The 22,484-nt window shown below is 42.4% G+C and overlaps 1 protein-coding gene and 5 non-coding genes across 6 annotated transcripts in view; all 6 read left to right on the top strand.

Moving 5' to 3' along the window:
- Positions 1-4,408: 4,408 nt before the first annotated feature.
- On the top strand, positions 4,409-4,481 carry trnak-cuu (transfer RNA lysine (anticodon CUU)). The gene has a single exon. It is a non-coding gene; the product is annotated as a tRNA-Lys (tRNA).
- A 1,452-nt stretch (positions 4,482-5,933) lies between these two features.
- trnal-caa (transfer RNA leucine (anticodon CAA)) lies at positions 5,934-6,044 on the top strand. The gene is made up of 2 exons: positions 5,934-5,971; positions 5,999-6,044. It is a non-coding gene; the product is annotated as a tRNA-Leu (tRNA).
- A 1,707-nt stretch (positions 6,045-7,751) lies between these two features.
- On the top strand, positions 7,752-7,862 carry trnal-caa (transfer RNA leucine (anticodon CAA)). Its single transcript has 2 exons — positions 7,752-7,789; positions 7,817-7,862. It is a non-coding gene; the product is annotated as a tRNA-Leu (tRNA).
- A 6,862-nt stretch (positions 7,863-14,724) lies between these two features.
- trnal-caa (transfer RNA leucine (anticodon CAA)) lies at positions 14,725-14,835 on the top strand. Its single transcript has 2 exons — positions 14,725-14,762; positions 14,790-14,835. It is a non-coding gene; the product is annotated as a tRNA-Leu (tRNA).
- Positions 14,836-17,241: 2,406 nt separating this feature from the next.
- On the top strand, positions 17,242-17,352 carry trnal-caa (transfer RNA leucine (anticodon CAA)). The gene is made up of 2 exons: positions 17,242-17,279; positions 17,307-17,352. It is a non-coding gene; the product is annotated as a tRNA-Leu (tRNA).
- A 42-nt stretch (positions 17,353-17,394) lies between these two features.
- The window catches only part of LOC117468390 (protein Wnt-5b-like), a 143,357-nt gene continuing 138,267 nt past the window's right edge, over positions 17,395-22,484 (top strand). The window contains 1 exon segment of the mRNA XM_071201798.1: positions 17,395-18,128. The gene's annotated coding sequence lies outside the window, so the exon portion shown is untranslated.

The raw sequence follows: 22,484 nt of genomic DNA, 5'->3' as shown, positions 1-22,484 counted from the left end.
GCCTCCTCTCCACATGAACTTCAACCTCTCTTGCGGCTTTCACACCAGCGCTTTTCAGTTTCTAGCTCCGAGCGGGAGCTTTTCTGGTTCAGCTCCGGTTTCCCTTTTCAGCTCCCGCTCTGTACACACCGCCCACTGGCGCCCCAGAGCTGCCCCTGCTGCGTCATGACGTCACCGTGTACATCGCTGATTTGCTCCCTAACGGCACCCATTACGGCGCTCACAACAACAACAACAGCGTCGGGTCGATGATCGTGTTGCTTTTAATCACACGAAGCCAGAATAAATTGAATAACGACTTCTCCAACCTTATACTTTGCTCCAGAGTGCCGTGGTTCATTGTTTATTAATGTGTTTCTGCAGCATTTACCGACCGCTGCAGTGCTGGCTGCTCTTCCACGGGAGTTTATTCTCCCGTTAGCTCCCGGTTAGCTCACACTGCAGCGGCCGCTCTAAAGTATTCACTGTCCGACTCACACAAGCAGCTGATGCATATCCCCAGTTCCCTTAGCGAAGTGAATGTGTGTCAGTCTCAATTGACACTGTCTGGTATCACAACGCTGTTATGAAAGTTTCTCTGGTATAAAACGGGTGATGTTACCATAGCAACCGAAGCTAAACTGACTACTTGCATCCGATAGCTGCAATAATACAAAACAACACGTCTGCCTCTCTCCACAATGATCGATAACAGTGAACGGATGGTCAAAGTAAGGCACAAATAAACAGAATCACACGAAGCCTGGTTAGTGTTGCCTGACTTTATAAAGTGTGTTTATAGGCACTACTGCTTGTAGGCAGGCATAACAGTCGACCCATGGGAGGTGGGTTTAGTTTCCTGCACGCCTCGACATAAGAGAGACGTAAGCGACGTCGCCTCTTAGCTCCAAAGCTCTTGCCTCTGGACCGACAATTTTTTGGAGCTGGAAATGAAGCGGATTCCGGAGCTAAGAGCCGGCGCCGCTGCGGTGTGAACAGGAAAACCGGGCGCTTTCAGGCTCTAGCTCCGAGCCGGAGCTGAAAAGGCGCTGGTGTGAAAGGGGCATCAGTGAAGGTCAGGTTTAATGCAGCATGCTGCTTTGTTGCTTCTGTACTCTGTGCTCTTTCATTCCAGTAAAACTCCTCAGAAACCAGTATTTGACCAATAAACAAAACAATTGACAAAACTTTGAACTCTACTTTGAACTATGAAATATATTAAACTTTGGTGAGCTTCAGCGGGGTAATGCCCTATAGGAGCTCCCTCACAAATACCCAGGGGTTACATTGGGCTGGGGCTGTCCGGGGCTAATCCCGGCACAGAGGACGATGCTCTGACGTCATCACCCTCACACATTTGTCATATGTTTACAAAAAACGATATATATGTTAAGACTTTTCACGTTCTTAATATAGACTATATTTAGGGTCGATATGTGTTGACCTTACTTTAAAATAGCAGATCTCTGTGACCGGATATAGTTTGGCTTAGACCCCGGCACCCACGAGGACGCATACAGTAAAACGCATACGTAAACGCAAAAAAGTCTTCTGTTCACACGCATTTGATTTTTAAGACCCCGCGGACACCCTGTTTAAAAACACAGCAGGAGCCCAAGACAATTATAAAACTTGTCATTATTTCAGTAAAGTTCAATTGGTTTTATTTTCATAAACGGTTATCAACCATTAGTGCCAAAGCAGTAGGCTATAATATATGAATTACTGCTGTATAGACTACAACCACTACTTGTTTAGCTAGCATAAACTCAACAAAGCTAGCGTTAGCTGGCTGACTGACGTTATTTTGCCGCTAAACTGCACGATATAAAACGGTGGTCTTCAAAGCGGATTTAATCCTCAATCACAATAATAATATTCAAAGTAATACTGGGCAAGTAATGGGCAAAATGTACCGTTGATGGATGCGCCATGTCAGCGGACTGGTAGCGACACGAACCGTTAGCCCCGCACAGGCCCGGACTGGCCATCGGGAGGACCGGGAGGTTTCCCGATGGCCTGGCCTGTTAAGTGGCCTGCTGGCCTGTGGAATTTCTCTCTTTTTATGTATGTATTGTGAACGCAACGCTGCGCAAAAGTGGGTCTGACTCTGCCTCACTGAGGGTGACTGGCTGTCTACATGATGTGGCCTGCCGACATACACTAATGCCCTCGATTGGTCTCTGTGTGTTATTCAAGCTCGGGAGGGTGTGTAATGTGGCGCGAGCGAGTGAGATAAAGCGCACGCACCGGTTACGTGTATTGTTGTTGTTAGCATCTGGTGCTAGCTAGCTGCGCTAACGGATATAAGCAGCTTTTTCAACAACAAGGTGGAGGAGAGTCCTCTCCTGTCAGACTGAGAGACTGATAACTACAGCTCAGGTGAGGTAAAGGACTCTGAGTGTTTAGATAGTTAACTTAGTCTAAGTTATCTCTGTGGGTCTCAAAGGGTTTGGTCACCATTTATGTAAACACATATTTCCATTTGAGGGGGGAGTGATTAGTAAAATATGCATGAATAATAAAAATAAAATGTTAACTAGGTGAAAAAAGGTAAGATAAACTTGTTGAGTCCTAAAACTAGTCTTTGCTGCTGCCTCAAAGAGGAGCAGGAGGGAGAGGAGGGAGACAGGTGAGGCTGGTTCAGGAGCACAGACACACTCGCAACTATAAATGAAACAAAAACAAATAAATAAACAAGTTTCAATGTTTTTTCATATTGGATATGGTATGTTATTGATTATGGCCATGATTTTATGATTATTTAAATGTATACAGTTCTGTTTCATATGGGTGTAGTCTTTATTTCCCCCTCAAAATGCACCAGATGGATGCATTTAAGTCCAACATTTAAACAGTGGCGAGCCGTGACTTGTATACCTAGGCCCTCTAAATCCAGCAAAATGGCACAAAAAAATAGTAGTGGCCTGGCTGGGTGTATAATTCCCGGCCTGACTTATTGTCCCAGTCCGGCCCTGGCCCCGCAGTCTCCAGTCACCCGAACCTCGTCCTTCTGATAGCTTCGCTCCAACCCCCCTCCCTCCCTCCCCCCACATCTACAGGTGAAAATTACTTTTGCGACACATTTATCGCAAGAAGTGTAGCAAAAGACCGCAGATTCGTCGATTTATACTGCCACAGAGCAGATTCGTCAAGTTGTAATGACTGATTTGAGAGGTTGTAATAAATAAAGTTGCAGTTGTAATGGAAAATATATTTTAAAAATATGTATTTTTCTGCAAGTGAACATTTCATCTCTAAGTTCATTTTTTTCCTACAAGCTACAAAACTTTTTTTTTTCTTCTGTGACTTCAAATTTGGTTCACAGTTACGTGGATATTTTTTACAAGTGTACATTTGATTCACAGTTACGTGGATATGTTATACAAGTGTACATTTGGTTCACAGTTACGTGGATATTTTATACAAGTGTAAATGTAAGCACACAAGCTCAGATTTTTTTTCTGCAAGTGCTCACATCAGGTTTTACACGCTCTCACATTTTGCACCATATCTACCTTCATAGAAAGACGGCCGGCAACAATCACCGACTGTGTGAACGTCGTGAATACAATATCACCTCCCATCTTCAGAGCAATCTGACTATTATAACATTAGCGTTAAGAAAGCTTAATAAAATCGATGTGTCCCATTATCATTCATATCACATCATAATGTATCATATATCTCCTTATCTGAGTCAGCTGAGCCGTATCTGGCCGTGCAACACTCACAGTGTCACATACTGTATGCAGAAGTATTATTTTAAGCAACACATTAAGTTGACGAAACACTCGAGTCAAATGTAATTAAAGTCAGATCGTGTCTTAGACGGGGCAGTGATATCATAAACCTGTTAATGTACGCATTCAAACACTTGTTCTTTTACCAGCTGTATTCACCTTGCAGGTGCAGCTATGTGGCTTTTATCCTGGATAAAGTGTTTAAGTCATGGATGTTTAAAGTTTAACTTCTTCATATTTGACTAATATTATAGTTGACTTTTCATTCAGGAAGTATGACGCTGCGCTGTTAGTACGCTTCTCCATGTTTGTGATTGGTCGAATGCTCCAGGATATCACCCCTTTCATGTGAACGCGCACCTAACTAGATCGGACACGGCTGGCTTGAGCGATCGAGTTGATAGCCAGCGTCGTAGGACAGTTTAGCGAGAGCGGGTTTGTTTTGGATTAAGTCCACCGGATAACTCAAAACATATCCAGGATATGTTGAATTAGATTCGTAGTATAGGCCCCTGGTCCGGGGCAGGTTAGCCGCTCAGCATAAATTACCATGGTGGAAGTGAACCAGCGTCGTAGGACCGGAAACCCTGAGTTTCCCCTGAAGTCAGCCGGCTAAGCGAAAATCCTGCTTCGTAGTACAGGCCTCAGGAGAGGAAAAACTTGCCGCCCACTTCCCGCAATGAACAGCCCGGCTAGCTCAGTCGGTAGAGCATGAGACTCTTAATCTCAGGGTCGTGGGTTCGAGCCCCACGTTGGGCTGAGAAATTTTATGGTGTATTAATCCTAGATCTTCAGATATGTTGTTTCGGAACCTTGAACCTTTTATGGAGGATGGAACATGACATAACAACGTTATAAATAAATAAATGTGAAAGTGAATAAATGTAAAGGAATAAATACGGAAATAAATACAGGAATAAATACATGTGGAAATAAATACATAAATAAATGTGGAAATAAATACACAAATAAATACAATTATAATAAATAAATAAATGCATAATAAAGATGGAAATGAATGTATAAATAAATACAACTTGAGAATTAAACACAACACACATTATTATAAATCTTTAATATATTTCTACATTTACGTTCACTTACATTTATTTATGTATTTCTGTGTCAATATGCTAATGAGGTGGGCGGTTCTAACCTCAGTCTGAAGCAGGATTGGTTACAGGAGTGTGATCATTCATTCATCAGACTTTAAGGTCTACCTAAATATAACCTGGCATAAGTATAAATAAATCAATGTCATCAAATCATTTCAGTAAAAAGTTGTAAAATGCTCAATAAGTACCGATACTTTCATGATATGCATTTCTCGGTCACGATCGGTTGTTTCCGTGAACTGCTGAATGTTGTTTCACGGTAAATGTTGCGGCCACAAGGTATTGTGGGACAGCATTTTCTCCTTTCCTTTCGTAAAGAAAGGTCCAGTGTTTCCTAAACTAAAGGAGGTTATAAAGGAAGTTTCAAAGCTCCTTTCCTATCATCTAGACTAGAGAATTCGAACAGCTCTTATCATGGCTGCGACTTGGATACTTACAGGTAATTTCACTTTGTTACGAACCTTTCTTAGCTAAACTGAGAATTCCACCGCAACCAATGGATGTAGTATGACTCGCTACGGATCGCTTGCTTCTGCCTGGCTCCAACATTAACCAATCCTGCTTCAGACTGACTGAGGTTAGGACCGCCTACCTCTTAATAAATAAATATAAATGAACATAAATGTAGAAATACATTAAAAATATATAAAAATGTGTGTTCTGTTTTATTCTAAATCTTGGTATTATTTATACATTCATTTATGCATTTATTTATTATTGTATTTTTTTATTCCTGTATTTATTCCACATGTATTCATTCTGTATTGATTTGAACATGTATTTATGATTTTATACATTTTTTCCTCTATATATTCATATATTTTGTATGCATGTATTTATTTATCTTTATACGCGTGTCATGTTCCGACCTCCATTGTGCGTCTGAAATAAATCTATTGCCGATAAGCAATGCGTGTGTAAAAAAGAGGTTGGACATCTTTGTAGGTCAAATTAAAGGCGCCATAAAACACACAAATGTGAGTAGTCAATAAGTCTGCGGAAAGGAAATTACAAAAGGAAAAGTTGTAAACGCTAAATAACTAAGATGACTTTCTGTAGTTGTAGAAATACCTAGAATTAAACTTTACTCCCAGCTGTCAGGATGGCCGAGCGGTCTAAGGCGCCAGACTCAAGGTATCACTCCTTCCTGTGAAACGGGACTTCTGGTCTCCGAATGGAGGCGTGGGTTCAAATCCCACTTCTGACAATGTTTTAAACTGGTTTCTCTGTGAACATATACATATAGTAACCTACAAGCCGTATAGCCAACAAACAGAAAACAAGTACTTCAAATAGGCAAATTCACTAGTTTAGCTGCTAGTAAATATGGAGGACGCAACCTGCCATAAGTATAAATAAATCAATGAAATGTATCCATTTTATGAGCTCCGCTTAAAAAAAACTGTAAGTATCTTATGTTAAGGTCTACCTATATATAAGATACTTGCACTTTTCAATCTGGTCAGCCGCATCCCGCTGAAGGTCTGCCAGTGGCTTTCTAGTAGAAGCCATTACTAGAGAGTTGCCGTGTGTACAGGGATGGTAGACCCAAAAAGCAGCTCCTATCGTCTCTCTATCCACTATTCCTTGACCTCTGTGAAACGTCACTGGGTTAAGGAAAAGTGGAGAATTCAAAAGGACTTAGGAAAAGAGACTGTGGTGCTTTGAGAATCCGGCTGCACTGACACTATCCAACATTTTATTAATGTAAGTCTGCTGTGGGGAAACTACAGTTCTCTGTACAGCGGACTACTTTGAGCGCATCTAGAGACTTTGCACCGTGCAATGGTGTGGTTCTATGAAGGCTTTATGAACGTGGACAGCCATTACTAGAGAGTTGCTGTGTGTGTACAGGGATGCTAGACCATAGTAAATACAAATGTATTTATTATAAACGTGTTAGGCCTTAACCTATCACTGTGTATATCCCTATTACACTGTGAAATGTTGAATTTAGTTGATCATTTCAGTAAAAAGTTGTAAAATGCTCAATAAGTACCGATACTTTCATGATATGCATTTCTCGGTCACGATCGGTTGTTTCCGTGAACTGCTGAATGTTGTTTCACGGTAAATGTTGCGGCCACAAGGTATTGTGGGACAGCATTTTCTCCTTCCTTTCGTAAAGAAAGGTCCAGTGTTTCCTAAACTAAAAGAGGTTATAAAGGAAGTTTCAAAGCTCCTTTCCTATCATCTAGACTAGAGAATTCAAACAGCTCTTATCATGGCTGCGACTTGGATACTTACAGGTAATTTCACTTCGTTACGAACCTTTCTTAGCTAAACTGAGAATTCCACCGCAACCAATGGATGTAGTATGACTCGCTACGGATCGCTTGCTTCTGCCTGGCTCCAACATTAACCAATCCTGCTTCAGACTGACTGAGGTTAGGACCGCCTACCTCTTAATAAATAAATATAAATGAACATAAATGTAGAAATACATTAAAAATATATAAAAATGTGTGTTCTGTTTTATTCTAAATCTTGGTATTATTTATACATTCATTTATTTATTTATGCATTTATTTATTATTGTATTTTTTTATTCCTGTATTTATTTCCACATGTATTCATTCTGTATTGATTTGAACATGTATTTATGATTTTATACATTTTTTCCTCTATATATTCATATATTTTGTATGCATGTATTTATTTATCTTTATACGTGTGTCATGTTCCGACCTCCATTGTGCGTCTGAAATAAATCTATTGCCGATAAGCAATGCGTGTGTAAAAAAGAGGTTGGACATCTTTGTAGGTCAAATTAAAGGCGCCATAAACACACAAATGTGAGTAGTCAATAAGTCTGCGGAAAGGAAATTACAAAAGGAAAAGTTGTAAACGTTAAATAACTAAGATGACTTTCTGTAGTTGTAGAAATACCTAGAATGAAACTTTACTCCCAGCTGTCAGGATGGCCGAGCGGTCTAAGGCGCCAGACTCAAGGTATCACTCCTTCCTGTGAAACGGGACTTCTGGTCTCCGAATGGAGGCGTGGGTTCAAATCCCACTTCTGACAATGTTTTAAACTGGTTTCTCTGTGAACATATACATATAGTAACCTACAAGCCGTATAGCCAACAAACAGAAAACAAGTACTTCAAATAGGCAAATTCACTAGTTTAGCTGCTAGTAAATATGGAGGACGCAACCTGACATAAGTATAATTAAATCAATGAAATGTATACATTTTATGAACTCCGCTTCAAAAAAACTGTAAGTATCTTATGTTAAGGTCTACCTATATATGTATATATATATATAAGGTCTGCCAGTGGCCTTCTAGTAGAAGCCATTACTAGAGAGTTGCCGTGTGTACAGGGATGGTAGACCCAAAAATCAGATCCTATCGTCTCTCTATCCACTATTCCTTGACCTCTGTGTGAAACGTCACTGGGTTAAGGAAAAGTGAACGATATTTCAAAAGGACTTGAATGAGACTGAGACTGTGGTGCTTTGACAATCCGGCTGCACTTACACTATCCAACATATTTATGATGGGCCAGCAGTTGTTTTTAATGTGCGTCTGCTGTGGGGAAACTACAGTTCTCTGTACAGCGGACTACCTTGAGCGAATCTAGAGACTTTAAACCGTGCGCTCATATGGTGTGGTTCTATGACTATAAGTATGCAGACGACACAACAGTGATCGGCCTCATCCACAACAACGATGAGACGGCCTGCAGGGAGGAGGTTCAGCATCTGACTGAGTGGTGTGCTGACAATAACCTGGGCCTTAACACAACAAAAACAAAATAACTAATTGTGGACTTCAGGAAATCGAAAGGCAACACACACACTCCCATCCACATAAATGGAACGGCGGTGGAGCGTGTGTCTAGCTTCAAGTTCCTGGGGGTCCACATAGCCGATGACCTCTCATGGTCCAACAATACCACCAGCATAGTAAAGAACGCTCACCAGCATCTCTTCTTCCTGAGGAGACTAAAGAAAGATCACCTCTCTCCTCAGATTCTGGTGAACTTTTATCGCTGCACCATTGATTGCATCCTGACCAGCTGTATCACAGCCTGGTATGGGAACTGCACAATGCTCAACAGGAAGGCACTGCAGAGGGTGAGGAAAATCGCCCAACGCATCATCGGTGTCCCACTCCCTGCCATCGAGGACATCCAGGGGATACAGTGTTTGCAGAGGGCGCACAACATCTTCAAAGACACCTCTCATCCTGCAAACTATCTTTTCGTCCTCCTACCCTCGGGGAGGCGCCTCAGGAGCCTCCAGTCCAAGACCAGCAGGTTCAGGGTCAGCTTCTTCCCCAGGGCTGTTACCCTGCTGAACTCTGCCCGCTGATAGACTCAAGCCCATACCCACCACCCACCTGTTTATATATTTTACTGTCAATGCCGTTTACACTGTATAGATTCATCTGTTAATAGCCTATTTATAATTATTCTATTTATAATAATTCCATGTATAATTATTTTTATTATGTAGACTCCTGCACTGCTATTTTGCACTTCTGGTCAGATGCCTAAACTTACATTTCGTCACTAGTACATGTACTACGTATTGACAATAAAGTTGAATCTGAATCTATGAAGGCTTTATTAAAGTGGACAGCAGAGAAAAATATATTCTTAATGACCAAGGTTGGAACTGAAATAAAATGGTGAAGTGAAACTTATGCTTGTCACCAGTGCTTGAATTGGAATGAAAAAGGTGCCAGTACTCTAAAATCAGCAACTTTTTCAAGTCAATTTTATATATACAGCCCACAAACAAGAATTTAGCTACTATAATGCTGGTGGGTTTGTCTCTTTACTACTGTATATTTTAGAAAGGTTCACTGTACTTAACATTTTTTATGATAGGCAGCGGATATGGCTAAAGCTCAGTAAGGTCAATATTAACTGAAAATATAGCAATCAAAGTCTAGATCTTCTGCTGAAGACACATGAAGCAGAGACCTTTCAGGTGAGAGTCCCTCTGGTGGTGTTCAACATTAATGACAAGGAAACAAAGCTCTGGTCAGAAGCATTTTTTATGAAAAGCTTTAACAAAATTAAGTATTTCTGTACATTTTGAATGCAATCTAACTTTCCAACTCAGAAAACGAAAAACGAAAAAGTGCCAAAAGTCTTCTCACATGGCTGAGCTGCTTTGCAATATACTTCACCACTGAAGAATACAAATATGTATAAAGTAAACTATGCAATCTAACTTTCCAACTCAGAAAAATGATAAAGAGCATGAACAAAGAACATGTAAAAACAAATGCAAAATTTGCACAATCTAAAATGAGAAACTGTAACTGCAAGTAACAAAGTCTGAGCCATGGTAAAGAGTTACATTGAACACCAAGCTGATCAGATAACTCCCTGGTTGGTCTGAAGTCCTTCTATCTCCAGGATCTGTACAAATCGGCACATTATGCCAAAAGTCTTCTCACTGGGTGAGCTGCTTTGCAATATACTTCACATTGTTAGAAAAGGCTCCAGAAGGCCTTGGGGACATCAGTATCAGGGGCTGGAGCTGGACAGGCTCTTTCATCAGCACTTCTCCTTCCCTTTGCCAGCCAGGACCTCACATACTGTTCCGGATTGAACTGTCCTAGTGATGGTCCATTACATTTAATGAAAACCAGGCTGGACAGTCGGCTGACAGAGAGAGCATTCCTTTTTGCAGTAAGGATATCGTTCATGCAGCTGAATGCCCGCTCACACTCACTAGTGGAGACAGCGATGGTTCGGACTGCTTTCAGTAGAGGCTCCATGGCAGCAGGTGTACGGGATGCCCTGGTTTCCTTGTATTCGCGAAAGCCCTGAACAGTCTCTCTTCTGTCCACTTTCAGCACTTCGCACAAACGTGGCACCTCTACGTCCCCATACTGTACGTCTAACTCCTCTTCAGGCCAACTTCCAGGATGGATAACTTTCATGTCCTGGATTAGCTGATTGTCCCGGGCCTCCCGGCCATGTAATGGGATTTCTCTTGTGCTGACATGAGAGGAGGTTGTGGAAGTCATTCTGTGTCTCAGATTCTCTACCATACTGCGGAAAAACTGACCTGCATGAATCTGTACAAGCCTGCCATTCTCACGCAGGGGCAGGGCAACACCCTTGAAGGACTTCTCAGCTAGAGCTGTATGAACTGTAGTCATGTGTGGGCCAGGCATGGTGACCATGGATTCAAAAACTCGTATTTCTCGAGTTAAGAGCCTATCTGCTGTAGGCAGTGTCATTTCTCTTTTTTGGAGTTGCCGAGAGAGGTCGCTGAGCTCTGTGAGCGCATCGTACATCAGTCCCAGATTGCTGACAAACGTTGCAGATGTGAGCACATCATCCAGGCCCTTGTACTTTGCTCTGTCTCTGGAATCCCTGCTCGTGTCGTTTGCAGCATTTGTGAAGTGATCATGAAGCACTCGGTAGTTTTCCCAGACTGCTCTGACGCTCCTTTCACTTGAAGCCACCCAGCGGATGGACAAAACACGCCCTATCACCAGGAGACGCTGTCCGACTGCTTGCGCACACTACGCTAACTGCCTCTGATTTTTGGGGGAGGCATGGAACAAGGAATAGAGTTTGTCAAAAAAGATCTGGAAATGATTGAGCCCTGAGACCTCCTTGACCACATCCCCAACTGCCAGCTCTAGACGATGATTGGAGCAGTGCCACACAAACAGGCTTGGGAATTTACTACACAACTGGGTAGCAACGCCTGTTCTCTTCCCTAGCATGACTGAAGCCCCATCACATGCAAAAGAAACGAAACACTGACCTAAAAAGTCCTCGTTAAAATCTCTTCCAAGACACTCCATTAACGCCTTTGTGATGTCATCAGCCGTTGTTCCATCCAACTCGATCAGCTCCCAAAAAAACGTTTCGGGCTCAGCATCAGCTAATGCTGAGCGTAGACACACAACAAGCACCGTTTTACCACTAATAGTGGTAGATTCATCGACCAAAACACAGAGTTTTCTTTGGTTTTCTGTAATGTCTTTTGCCATTTTTTTCTTCAGCTCATGAGCTATGTGGTCGATGATTTCGCCACAGGTTTTATTGGAGTGCAAAACCCTGCCCACGTTCAGCCCATTCAGTTTCTGTACATTCAAATCAATTGGCATGTCTGTGAATGGCCGGCAATGTTTGCCAATTTTATATGCCGTTCGAAAAACTCTGATAGTGGTGTCTAATTCAGATGTATGCATAGACTGCACTTGATGTTGAATAGTTTCACGTGAAGCAGATGTAAGGATGTCAGCAGCTTTTACATGGGCTTGTGATTCTTTATGTTCTTTGATTTTTTTTCTCAGGCTAGCTTGTTGTTTGCCCTTGTCAACACCGAAATGAGACACTGCACACTCACCCCATTCAGTTGACAGTTTCAGTCCTTGTCCAGTGTGTATTCCCAAAGATTTGACATCTCTGCATATCCGACATCCTAGCTTCTTATCTTTAAGAAGGAGCCATGCATTGGTCTTGCAAAAATATTGCACCTGGTCCGTTGTCCAGCAGTCAGGTGCATCGCTTTGCCCGGTGTTGGTGGTGGCAGTTGCGCCAGCAGCAGCTAACGTTAGAGGCTCTGGAGGAGGCGGCGGAGCTAGTGCTAATGCTAATGCACTAGAACTTGGAGCAGGAGGATCAACCAAAGAAAGCTCCCCATCAGACACAATTTCCAACACAGGCACAGCATTCTCTGTATTTGAAGTTTCTTCCGGCGACAACCGCTGTCTTTTTGCACTTTTATTAATCCAGGCTAACATTTTAGAAATGCTAATTTGTGACGTGACTTGCTTTCCTTCTCTCGGGGGCGTGCCTGCTCTGTTCGATCACTCTACATAGCCACCCACTGGGTGGGAGTTGCACTGCATAAACACAACACACGTGCATCTAGGTATGTAAATTGTAAAGCATTAAAACATGGTTTTACTAACAGTTTTCAGTATGTTGTTACTTCGGCATTATTATTATTATTATTATTTTGAAACGTGTATTACTATTAAATCACGGTCAAATAGGTTAATTTTGACATAGTCGTTTCCACCACAGTATTTACATGGAGAAGATAAGCCCCGCCCCCTCTCCAGCACGTTCTGTTTGAATGACAGGAGTAAACAGCTGACAGCCGCTGTGAAACTCCAGCGGTTAGAGCGATGAGAATGTCCGTTCGGCACCTCATGACGCATCTACTGAGTACCGGGCGGCTGTGTATATATATATGGATGTATAATAAGAACGGCGGGAGAGTGTTGAGTACTGGCACGGTGCATGAGTACCGGAGTACCGCCAGCATGCCGGTACTGAGCAAGAAGTGCCGGTACTCCATGGGTCAGAACCAGAAGTGCCGGTACTGCGTACCGGTGAGTACCGGCCCAATTCCAGCACTGCTTGTCACCCTCCGGTCCATGAATCGTATGATTGTAGGAAAATAATTTAAAACAAATACAAATGTATGTATAAGTTACTGCATAAATTATAAAATTCTCAATAAGCACCGTAACTTTCATGATACGCATTTCTCGGTCACGATCGGTTGTTTCCGTGAACTGCTGATGTTGTTTCACGGTAAATGTTGCGACCGCAAGGTATTGTGGGACAGCATTTTCTCCTTTCCTTTCGTAAAGAAAGGTCCAGTGTTTCCTAAGCTAAAGGAGGTTATGAAGGAAGTTTCAAAGCTTCTTTCCTATCATCTAGAGCAGTGATTCTCAAATGGGGGTACGCGGACCCCTAGGGGTACGTTGGAGTACTGCAGGGGGTACGTGAGATTTATTTTATGTTAATGAACAAACAAACATAATTAATGCATTTAAACAAACTACTAATAGTAGATTAACTACTTTCTTCAAAAGTTTACAGTAATTCTGGATAATAAAATGGGAAAAATAAACGGGGTGCTCTCTTTTCCTCTCCCTCTCCTGACAGCCCGTCAGTCTCGTGCAGCTCGCTGAACCTGTAATAAGTGACCCGACAGTAAAAAATAAATATATGTATAAACTAGTTTAGCTAGTTCCAGAGTAGATAAACTAGCTAAGTGTGTTAGGTCTAACTCTTACGGCCCGTCTACACTACAGCGTCGACAGCGTCGAAAGCTCCAATCTGCTCCAATCTGCTCCAATCTGCCCATTCACTTTCAATGGGGTGACGTCACGTAGCCGCGCTTTTTCGCCGAACTGAATTGTGGGTAGCAGAGCGAGGCGTCTCAGGCGTCTCAGGCGACAGAAGTTGAACAATGTTCAACTTCTGTCGCCTGAGACGCCGGAGTAGCCAGCGCCAGCCAATCAAATCCCGTTTCCCAAAATCTGACAGCTGAAGCCGTAGCCAATCAAACCGCGTCTAAGCTGGGAGAGATATCCCGCCGTTCATTTCTATATTTCAAGAAAAGTCGGAGGAGAAACTAACTATCGCCGTAGCGAATCACCCGGTTTTGTATGATCAGACCCTCTTTACCTACCGGGATACAAACCGGAGGAACCAGGCATGGAGGGAGGTGACAGAGACAGTGGGGGAAACTGGTAGGTTTTCGCCTGTTTGGGGAGTTTATATATATATTGCTCGCATAAAATCCCCGGGGGTTTTTGCTTTGTATGTCGGGGGCGGGAGATTCATGTGATTGGTTGTTGGTCGTGTTGCTTGAATACAATCCCCAAGCTCCAAACACGCCCAGCTCCAAGCTATTTTTGGAGCTGTGGTGTGGACGCTCCGTTAGTGTATTTTGCTCGGCTCAACGGTCCGTCACAGCGGCGGAGTTGTGATCATGCGGAGCTGTGTGTTCTCCGTCAGCAGTAGTCAATAAGTAGTCAATAGTAGTCAATAAGTCTGCGGAAAGGAAATTACAAAAGGAAAAGTTGTAAACGTTAAATAATTAAGATGACTTTCTGTAGTTGTAGAAATACCTAGAATAAAACTTTACACCCAGCTGTCAGGATGGCCGAGCGGTCTAAGGCGCCAGACTCAAGGTATCACTCCTTCCTGTGAAACGGGACTTCTGGTCTCCGAATGGAGGCGTGGGTTCAAATCCCACTTCTGACAATGTTTTAAACTGGTTTCTCTGTGAACATATACATATAGTAACCTACAAGCCGTATAGCCAACAAACAGAAAACAAGTACTTCAAATAGGCAAATTCACTAGTTTAGCTGCTAGTAAATATGGAGGACGCAACCTGACATAAGCATAATTAAATCAATGAAATGTATACATTTTATGAACTCCGCTTCAAAAAAACTGTAAGTATCTTATGTTAAGGTCTACCTATATATAAGATACTTGCACTTTTCAATCTGGTCAGCCGCATCCCGCTGAAGGTCTGCCAGTGGCCTTCTAGTAGAAGCCATTACTAGAGAGTTGCCGTGTGTACAGGGATGGTAGACCCAAAAATCAGATCCTATCGTCTCTCTATCCATTATTCCTTGACCTCAGTGTGAAACATCACTGGGTTAAGGAAAAGTGAACGATAGTTCAAAAGGATGTATCCACGATGTTGAAAATGTTAAAAATGTTAAAAAAATATGTTGAGAACACGGCGTGCGAAAATATACGGGTAGTGCTGCAGCTAGATTTGCCTGTCCTCTCTTACCTCATTCACACCAACGCAACTCCGGTTTAAGCTCCGTGCTAGAGCTTTTCAGGTTCAGAACCGGTTCTTTGGTTTAGCTCCGGCTCTTTTCACACTACCTTAGAGTCCGACTGGTGCTGCGTCATTGCGTCATCGTTTGTGTCATGACGTAACCGTTTGCGTGCCTGCTTCATAAAGCCAAACCGCGCGGAAACCCCTCACAGCTCACACCGACAACAACAACAATGGCCGATTGTGCTCCAGCTTCCTCTGTACCTCTTCGGAAGACCAGATTCCCATAAGGTAGGTGGTCTCTTCAGTGGACCACTGCTGCTTGTTAAGTTTCTCCATCGTTGTGTACAAACTGGATAAAACGCGGGCTTTTTGTTGTTGTTCAGGAGTTGATCCCGCCCCTGTCCCCGCCTCAACGTAAGCGTGACGTATGTGGTGCTTTTGCTCTAGCCGGACAATTTGTTGGTGCTCGAAATGAACCGGATTCCGGAGCTAAGAGGCTGCTCCGCTGCGGTGTGAACAGGAAAACCCGGTGCTTTTCAATCTCCAGCTCCGAACCGGCCCTGAAACACCGTTGGTGTGAATGAGGTATGTAAGAAGGTGTCGGCGACTGACATGCAAGGAAGAACGGCTGTCCACAGCATGTTCCAACTGTATTAACCTCCAGGGTAGTGAATTGAACATGCAATTGTAATTGGGTGTGTGGTATATTTTCATGCACGCAAACGTATGTTCCACAACACACAAACTGGACAACACTCAATTGTCCGATCACTACCAGTGTCCTTGCGATCTTGTTATAACAACAAGTGCACGTTGCTGATGCAATATGGTTGATATCATTCGGGCTTATTCTAGAGGGGTGCAAAGAATAGTCCAAGTAGTGGGGGAGTTGTATACAATATGTTTAAAACATAAAGAGAAACAGTTTTTTTTAAGTTATTATTTATGTTTTAAGGAGGTGACGCTATTCAGCCAATGAAATCTGTGCAGTCAGTGAGTCAGCACGATAGATTCAAACACACACACAGAGGCGAGACATGAGGAGAGAAACAGCCAGAGTAATTTCAAATGGCGGAAGTTAGGCTGCGGCCCCACGAGGACGAATTCGGTCGTTTGCGTTACTGTTTAGTGTCCTATAGACCGTTCGGCCACACGAGGACGACCGAATATGGCACTAAACGACTGAGGAAACGACAACGGGTCCCAAGGTGGATAGAAATGCATACGCCACTCTCTTTTTCGCCTTAGACAGCGAAATCTAAACACAGAGTCTTTTACCTCAATGAGCTGACGTTATCTGACAGGAGAGGACTTTCCTTTCACTTAGTTGTAGAAACAGCTTCTAATATCAACAACAATCTATGCTGGGGGGGAGGGTGCTCATCTAAAAATCTCGCGAACAATAATGTAGAAATACATACAAAATATATAAAAATGTGCGTTCGGTTTTATTCTCAATGTTTGTATTATTTTGATATTTATTTATGCATATATGTATTCTTGTATTTATTTAATCCTGTATTTATTTCCACATACTTCATTGCTGTATGTATTTATTATTTTATTAATGTAATCCTGTATATATTGATATATTTGTCATGCATTTATTTATTTATCTATAGGCTATGTGTGTCCGTGTGACTCCATACATCTGAAACATAGGGTCTGAAATAAATCTATTACCGATAAGCAATGCATGCGGAAAAAGAGGTCCGACATATTAAAGGCGCAATGAAACACTAACATGTGAGTTGTCTATGTATGTGGAGAGAGAAAATAAAAAAGAGAAAGTTTCAAACGTTAAATAACTACAATGACTTTCTATAGTTGTACAAATATTTAGAATGAAATCCTCAACTCCAGCTGTCAGGATGGCCGAGCGGTCTAAGGCGCCAGACTCAAGGTATCACTCCTTCCTGTGAAACGGGATTTCTGGTCTCCGAATGGAGGCGTGGGTTCAAATCCCACTTCTGACAACCTTTTTTTACACGCACGATTTATCGCTGTTTCCCGGTAACGGTGCTTCTGTTTCCGTGTTAGACATTTTTCTCTCCCCACTGTAGGGCCGGCGAGCACATTCCAGATCAGAGCAGAGAGGCGTCACGCGCAGACACAGTTTAACTTCTTTTGTTTCACTCCGCGCGCGCTCTCTCCCTCCGTCTCAAACTTTTTCGCTCTTGTTTCTCGACGCTGAAGGACTTTGAGAGCACGCTCTCTTCCTCCCCTTTCTCCTCCTCCTTCTCCTCCTAATTTTCCCTGTGTGCTTGATTCGTTTTTGTATATTTGGAAACTTGTGATGGACGTGAAGAGATCTCCCTTTCTTTCTGACACCTGTTGCTGAAGACCCCGCGCGCACAGCCAGTACACACCGGGAAGCGCGTGCCATTAATTTCTGACTTTATTTCTACATTTCTACAAGACAAATTTGAAAAAAATTGGGACACTGACAGCTCCACAAAACGCCGGGAGGCTGCGATACACTGCCACAGTGTGCTGCATGTCTCTGAAGGTGATCGATCAGTGAAGGACAGTTATAACGTATTGTGTCCAGGAAGTGACACATCTGTATCTCTCTGTGAGCCGCAGGCTGCTGGGATCTGTCTGGAGGGTTTCCCTTTCAACAGAAACACCGACCTGTCTCAAGTCTCCCAGCCGGACAGAGAGCCACTCGTTTCGGCCTTGAGCACCTCGGATGGTAGGAGAGGAAACTTTTCTTGGAAAGCTGAGCAACAACTGCAATCGAGCAAAGCAGGTAGGAACTATATTCAATTTGTAATTACGTTTAAAAACACTTATCAGACACTCGAATCATGCTCGAGAGATGTCTGTAATGGGAGGTCTGATTTATGATACAAACGTGTAATACTAGTTTATGGTAGTTTTCAGCTGCTATCATGTGTGTATGTACATTTTCTGACCGTTTTTGGCTCTATAATCTACTGCCGATTATAGACATTTTTAGTAGATTAACACGTATTTCTCTCAGTTAATGTAAACAACAGATCTGTAAAACAAAGTGTACCGACAAATAATCTTGAAAAGCACCACGTTCAATATTGTGCTTACCAGATAAGTTTGTTGGAAATAGGTCAATCAGCATTTTTTTTTATAAAATTGACTTAAATAAATTTTAGCTGACTAAGACTCGAAGCACCAAATAGTTGACTCATGGACTAAGAGATGGCAGCCCTGTTGTCATCGTTGTCCTCAAATTGTAAGAAGTTAAATAAGTGTGTTATGGGATTAAAATAAATAGATTTTAAGTTGAAGTAGTTTACATTGCTTTGCACGTTCTGAACAGAAGTCATGGTTTAAAACAAAAAAGTTCCACTGAGTTGAGGACTCACTGCTCCATTTGAACTTGTAGACGTTTTGTGCCCATAATGTTTCCGTTGTCACAGTCTACTTACAGAATGGGCTTATTTCATGATTTTGGCTCATTATGACAGTGGTGAAATGGAGTGTGTGTGTGTGTGTGTGTGTGTGTGTGTGTGTGTGTGTGTGTGTGTGTGTGTGTGTGTGTGTGTGTGTGTGTGTGTGTGTGTGTGTGTGTGTGTGTGTGTGTGTGTGTGTGTGTGTGTGTGTGTGTGTGTGTGTGTGTGTGTGTGTGTGTGTGTGTGTGTGTGTGTGTGTGTGTGTGTGTGTGTGTGTGTGTGTGTGTGTGTGTGTGTGTGTGATCTGCTTAAATGAAGGCAGCCCTCTCGCTCTGCGGTGGAGAGCAGGACTATTTTTGGTCGAAACGTTGCACAAATGTTTCTCTCAGTATCGAGGCTGCTCTGGGCCAGAGGCTGTGTGGCATCCAACTGCACACCGACACACATCTGACTCTTGGCAGGACCAAGAGATCAATTCACTTTTGACATGTATTATCAACACAAGGGGGGAGAACTCAACATTATGAGTGACCAGGCTTGGGGAGTAATAATATACTTGTAACGGAATAATCAGGATACAAAAAAGGTCACTGGGTTCCCTTCAGTTACATAAAAAAAGCATTTAAACACTTCATGACTCGACATGATTGTGAAACGAGTCTGAAGTAAAACCATATAATCCTTTAGTTCATCATCATGGCCTCTCTTCCATTTAAGGTCACATTGTTCTGTTTCTTACATATACACTTACATTGATATTAATTGTCTCTTGTATTTATTTGCAGAGCACTTGATATTTAGGTAATGCGAAAGAAACAACAAACAATCACCACTTTTATATTGTGATACCTAAACAAGGTTAAGATGTTTTGAACCGTAACACTACATATGAGTTGGCCTGTATGTGTCAAAGGTCAGCTGTGCAACATCGTGCAGTGTGTGACACTAAAGTGGTGTACTGTAAAGACATTTGCAAAGACACAGCAAGAAAGAGAGTCCAATGTTTCCTGGGAAAAGCAGTAACTCCACTTTAGTGTTGTTTGTTTTTTCCATAACTATAACGTTTGTTATTGACAGGATGTATCTGAATGCTCTGTAAATATCATCATGATAAATACACGTATTCAAATGCATTTAAAGTAGCAGCTATCAAGACAAACAAGATGGGACTAATGGGGGGGGGGGTATTGTCATGAAGGAGCATGTGTGTGTTTGCTCTTGTTTGGCAATGAGACATATGCGCATCAGTTTAACTCAACAAGTCTGTATCGTGACCTTTGACCTTGGCTAGGTTTTAGCTCACTCTGTTCAGTGTCATCATCAAAAACAATATCCTCGAGAGCTAAACACATTCATAAAAAGCAAACGTATTAACACCGTAACACTCGAGTCATCATCATACATGATCTAAACATGTTTACTTGATTCCAACGTCTTTCCCCACCTTTCCGTTTTCAAAAGGCAGACATAGCAAAGAGATGTCTGTTAGCACATGTGAGAGCAGAGTGGAGGTCGTCTTCGGCGGTGACGTCTCCGGTTCACTTCTTCATGGTTTAGAAGTCTGAAACCCACCTGAGCTGCAAAGCGGACTGACAGCTGGGCTGATAAACCTTGTGTGTGTGTGTGTGTGTGTATTGGGAGGGCAGATAGCTATATAGTAATGTTAGATGTGTAGATAAAGGTGGTGAAAAGTGTAGCTGTCAACATGTTGGCCATTAGAGAGAGATAATCTCTCTTCGTCCTCCCTCTCTGTCTACCTCTGGTCTTTCTCTCCCTCCCTCCTGCTGTTTCAGCCATGACATCCATTTTCTCTTCCGTTTCTGCCCCGCTTTGTTCACTCTTCCGGTCTTTCCTTACTTTCTGCCAGCCCTGTATCATGTTTAATTTGATGTTCCGGATGTTTGTCAGAATCTCAGATTGTGTTGATGTGGTTTGAAATTGTGTGTGAGCATGAAACGCTAGTGACTGGATATTTTCACTTCAATGATTTGGGGCGTACATTGCTCTTTAAAACCTGTTACATAAACTTATTATGTGGTATTTGAAAAGTTATTTTAAACAGATAAATTGTCCTTTAACTGTTGAAAAATATCTTTTCTTTAACCAAACTATGAAGTGCTGCTTTAGTGTCTTTTCCCTTGAGATTGGTAATTAGGGATTGAGAGTGAGTGTGTGTGTGTGTGTGTGTGTGTGTGTGTGTGTGTGTGTGTGTGTGTGTGTGTGTGTGTGTGTGTGTGTGTGTGTGTGTGTGTGTGTGTGTGTGTGTGTGTGTGTGTGTGTGTGTGTGTGTGTGTGTGTGTGTGTGTGTGTGTGTGTGTGTGTGTGTGTGTGTGTGTGTGTGTGTGTGTGTGTGTGTCTGCTGTGTTATGTCTCCACACTCCATATAAGAGAAGATGGGATGTCAGCAAGCATCGATGGATCTTCAAGGTCATTCAAGAGGGTATTGTAAAACCCCTCATCTCCTGGCGTGTGTGTGTGTGTTTGTGTCTTTTGTTTGCATCTGTTTAATCAGTTTAGTGTCTAGGTAGGATGATGGCGCTGAATTGACAAAGAAAGTGAATTTTCTACAGATAATAGTTTGTTCCACCTTCCCCACTGTGAGTATTTGGTGCTTTGCTCTGAATTATATCATAGTATGTTGAAGAGGACATATTATGTTCATTTTCATGTTCATATTTGTAGTTAGTGTATTTACTACTTCTACTTTAATGTTCAAAAGCTCTTTATTGTTCTCCTACTGCCTGTGCTGCAGCACCTCTTTTCACCCTCTGTCTGAAACCAGAGCCCAGTCTGCTCTGATTGGTTAGCTGGCCGGCTCTTTTATGATTGATCCATCGCTTAAAGATTGTCCGCCCCTTCCCGTATCATGTACAATGTGTTGAAGAGCTAGCCAATAGAAGTGCGAGTGATACATAGGGTGTCACTATATTACTGAAGAAAACGAAGGTGTCCAATGGAGGCATTTCAGGCATGGGGGGGGGGGGCGGTGTTGGAGAGAAACTCCCCCTGGAGGGAACAACTATAGAACACAAAAATAGTACTTAAAGGGGTAGGTAAGAATGGAGAAACCAGCTCGAGTGCGCTAGAATTTGAAAGTACACAACCGACTTCCTTATGGTGCGTTCACACCGGACGTGATGCGAATATTCGCTTCGCTCTAATCGCTCCTATCGCATCGCTCCAGTGCTTCTCAAAGTGTGGTCCGCGGACCACTGGTGGTCCGTGAGCGCCCCATAGTGGTCTGTGAATATATTGGTAAAATTTCACATTTGAAATAAATACATTTAAGTTTTCCGCACTCTCGCGGGAATATCTCCGCAATGGAGTGAGCTTAAGTTTAACTTTCTATTGCATGATATAGCCCAGGGAAACACCGTCGTCACACATGTTGCCACCTGTTTGTACCATTTTCAGGCGATTTATAATCTGTTCTAGAAAAACGATGTGTTTTGGGATATTTGTGGAGTTAGGTGGTCCGCGAGTGTTTTTTTATTGGTTAAGTGGTCCTTGGTATGAAAAAGTTTGAGAAACACTGCTCTAAACGCTCGAGTTTCACCGCGGCTGCCAGCTGTGTATACTCGCATCATTCAAACAAGAATGTATTGAAATCTCCAATATCAACGTAAGAGCTTGTGCCTCTTCGAGGGGTGCTAACACTTAACCATAAACGTTATCGTTTACTTTCTCCGTCTTTATATGTAGATATTACTTTTCTCCGTTAATCTCCGTCACGT

The sequence above is a fragment of the Pseudochaenichthys georgianus genome, chromosome 23, assembly GCF_902827115.2.
Source record: "Pseudochaenichthys georgianus chromosome 23, fPseGeo1.2, whole genome shotgun sequence".
Lineage (NCBI taxonomy): Eukaryota > Metazoa > Chordata > Actinopteri > Perciformes > Channichthyidae > Pseudochaenichthys > Pseudochaenichthys georgianus.
Note: the sequence above shows the minus strand (reverse complement) of the source record. Positions and strands in the feature narration are given on the sequence as shown.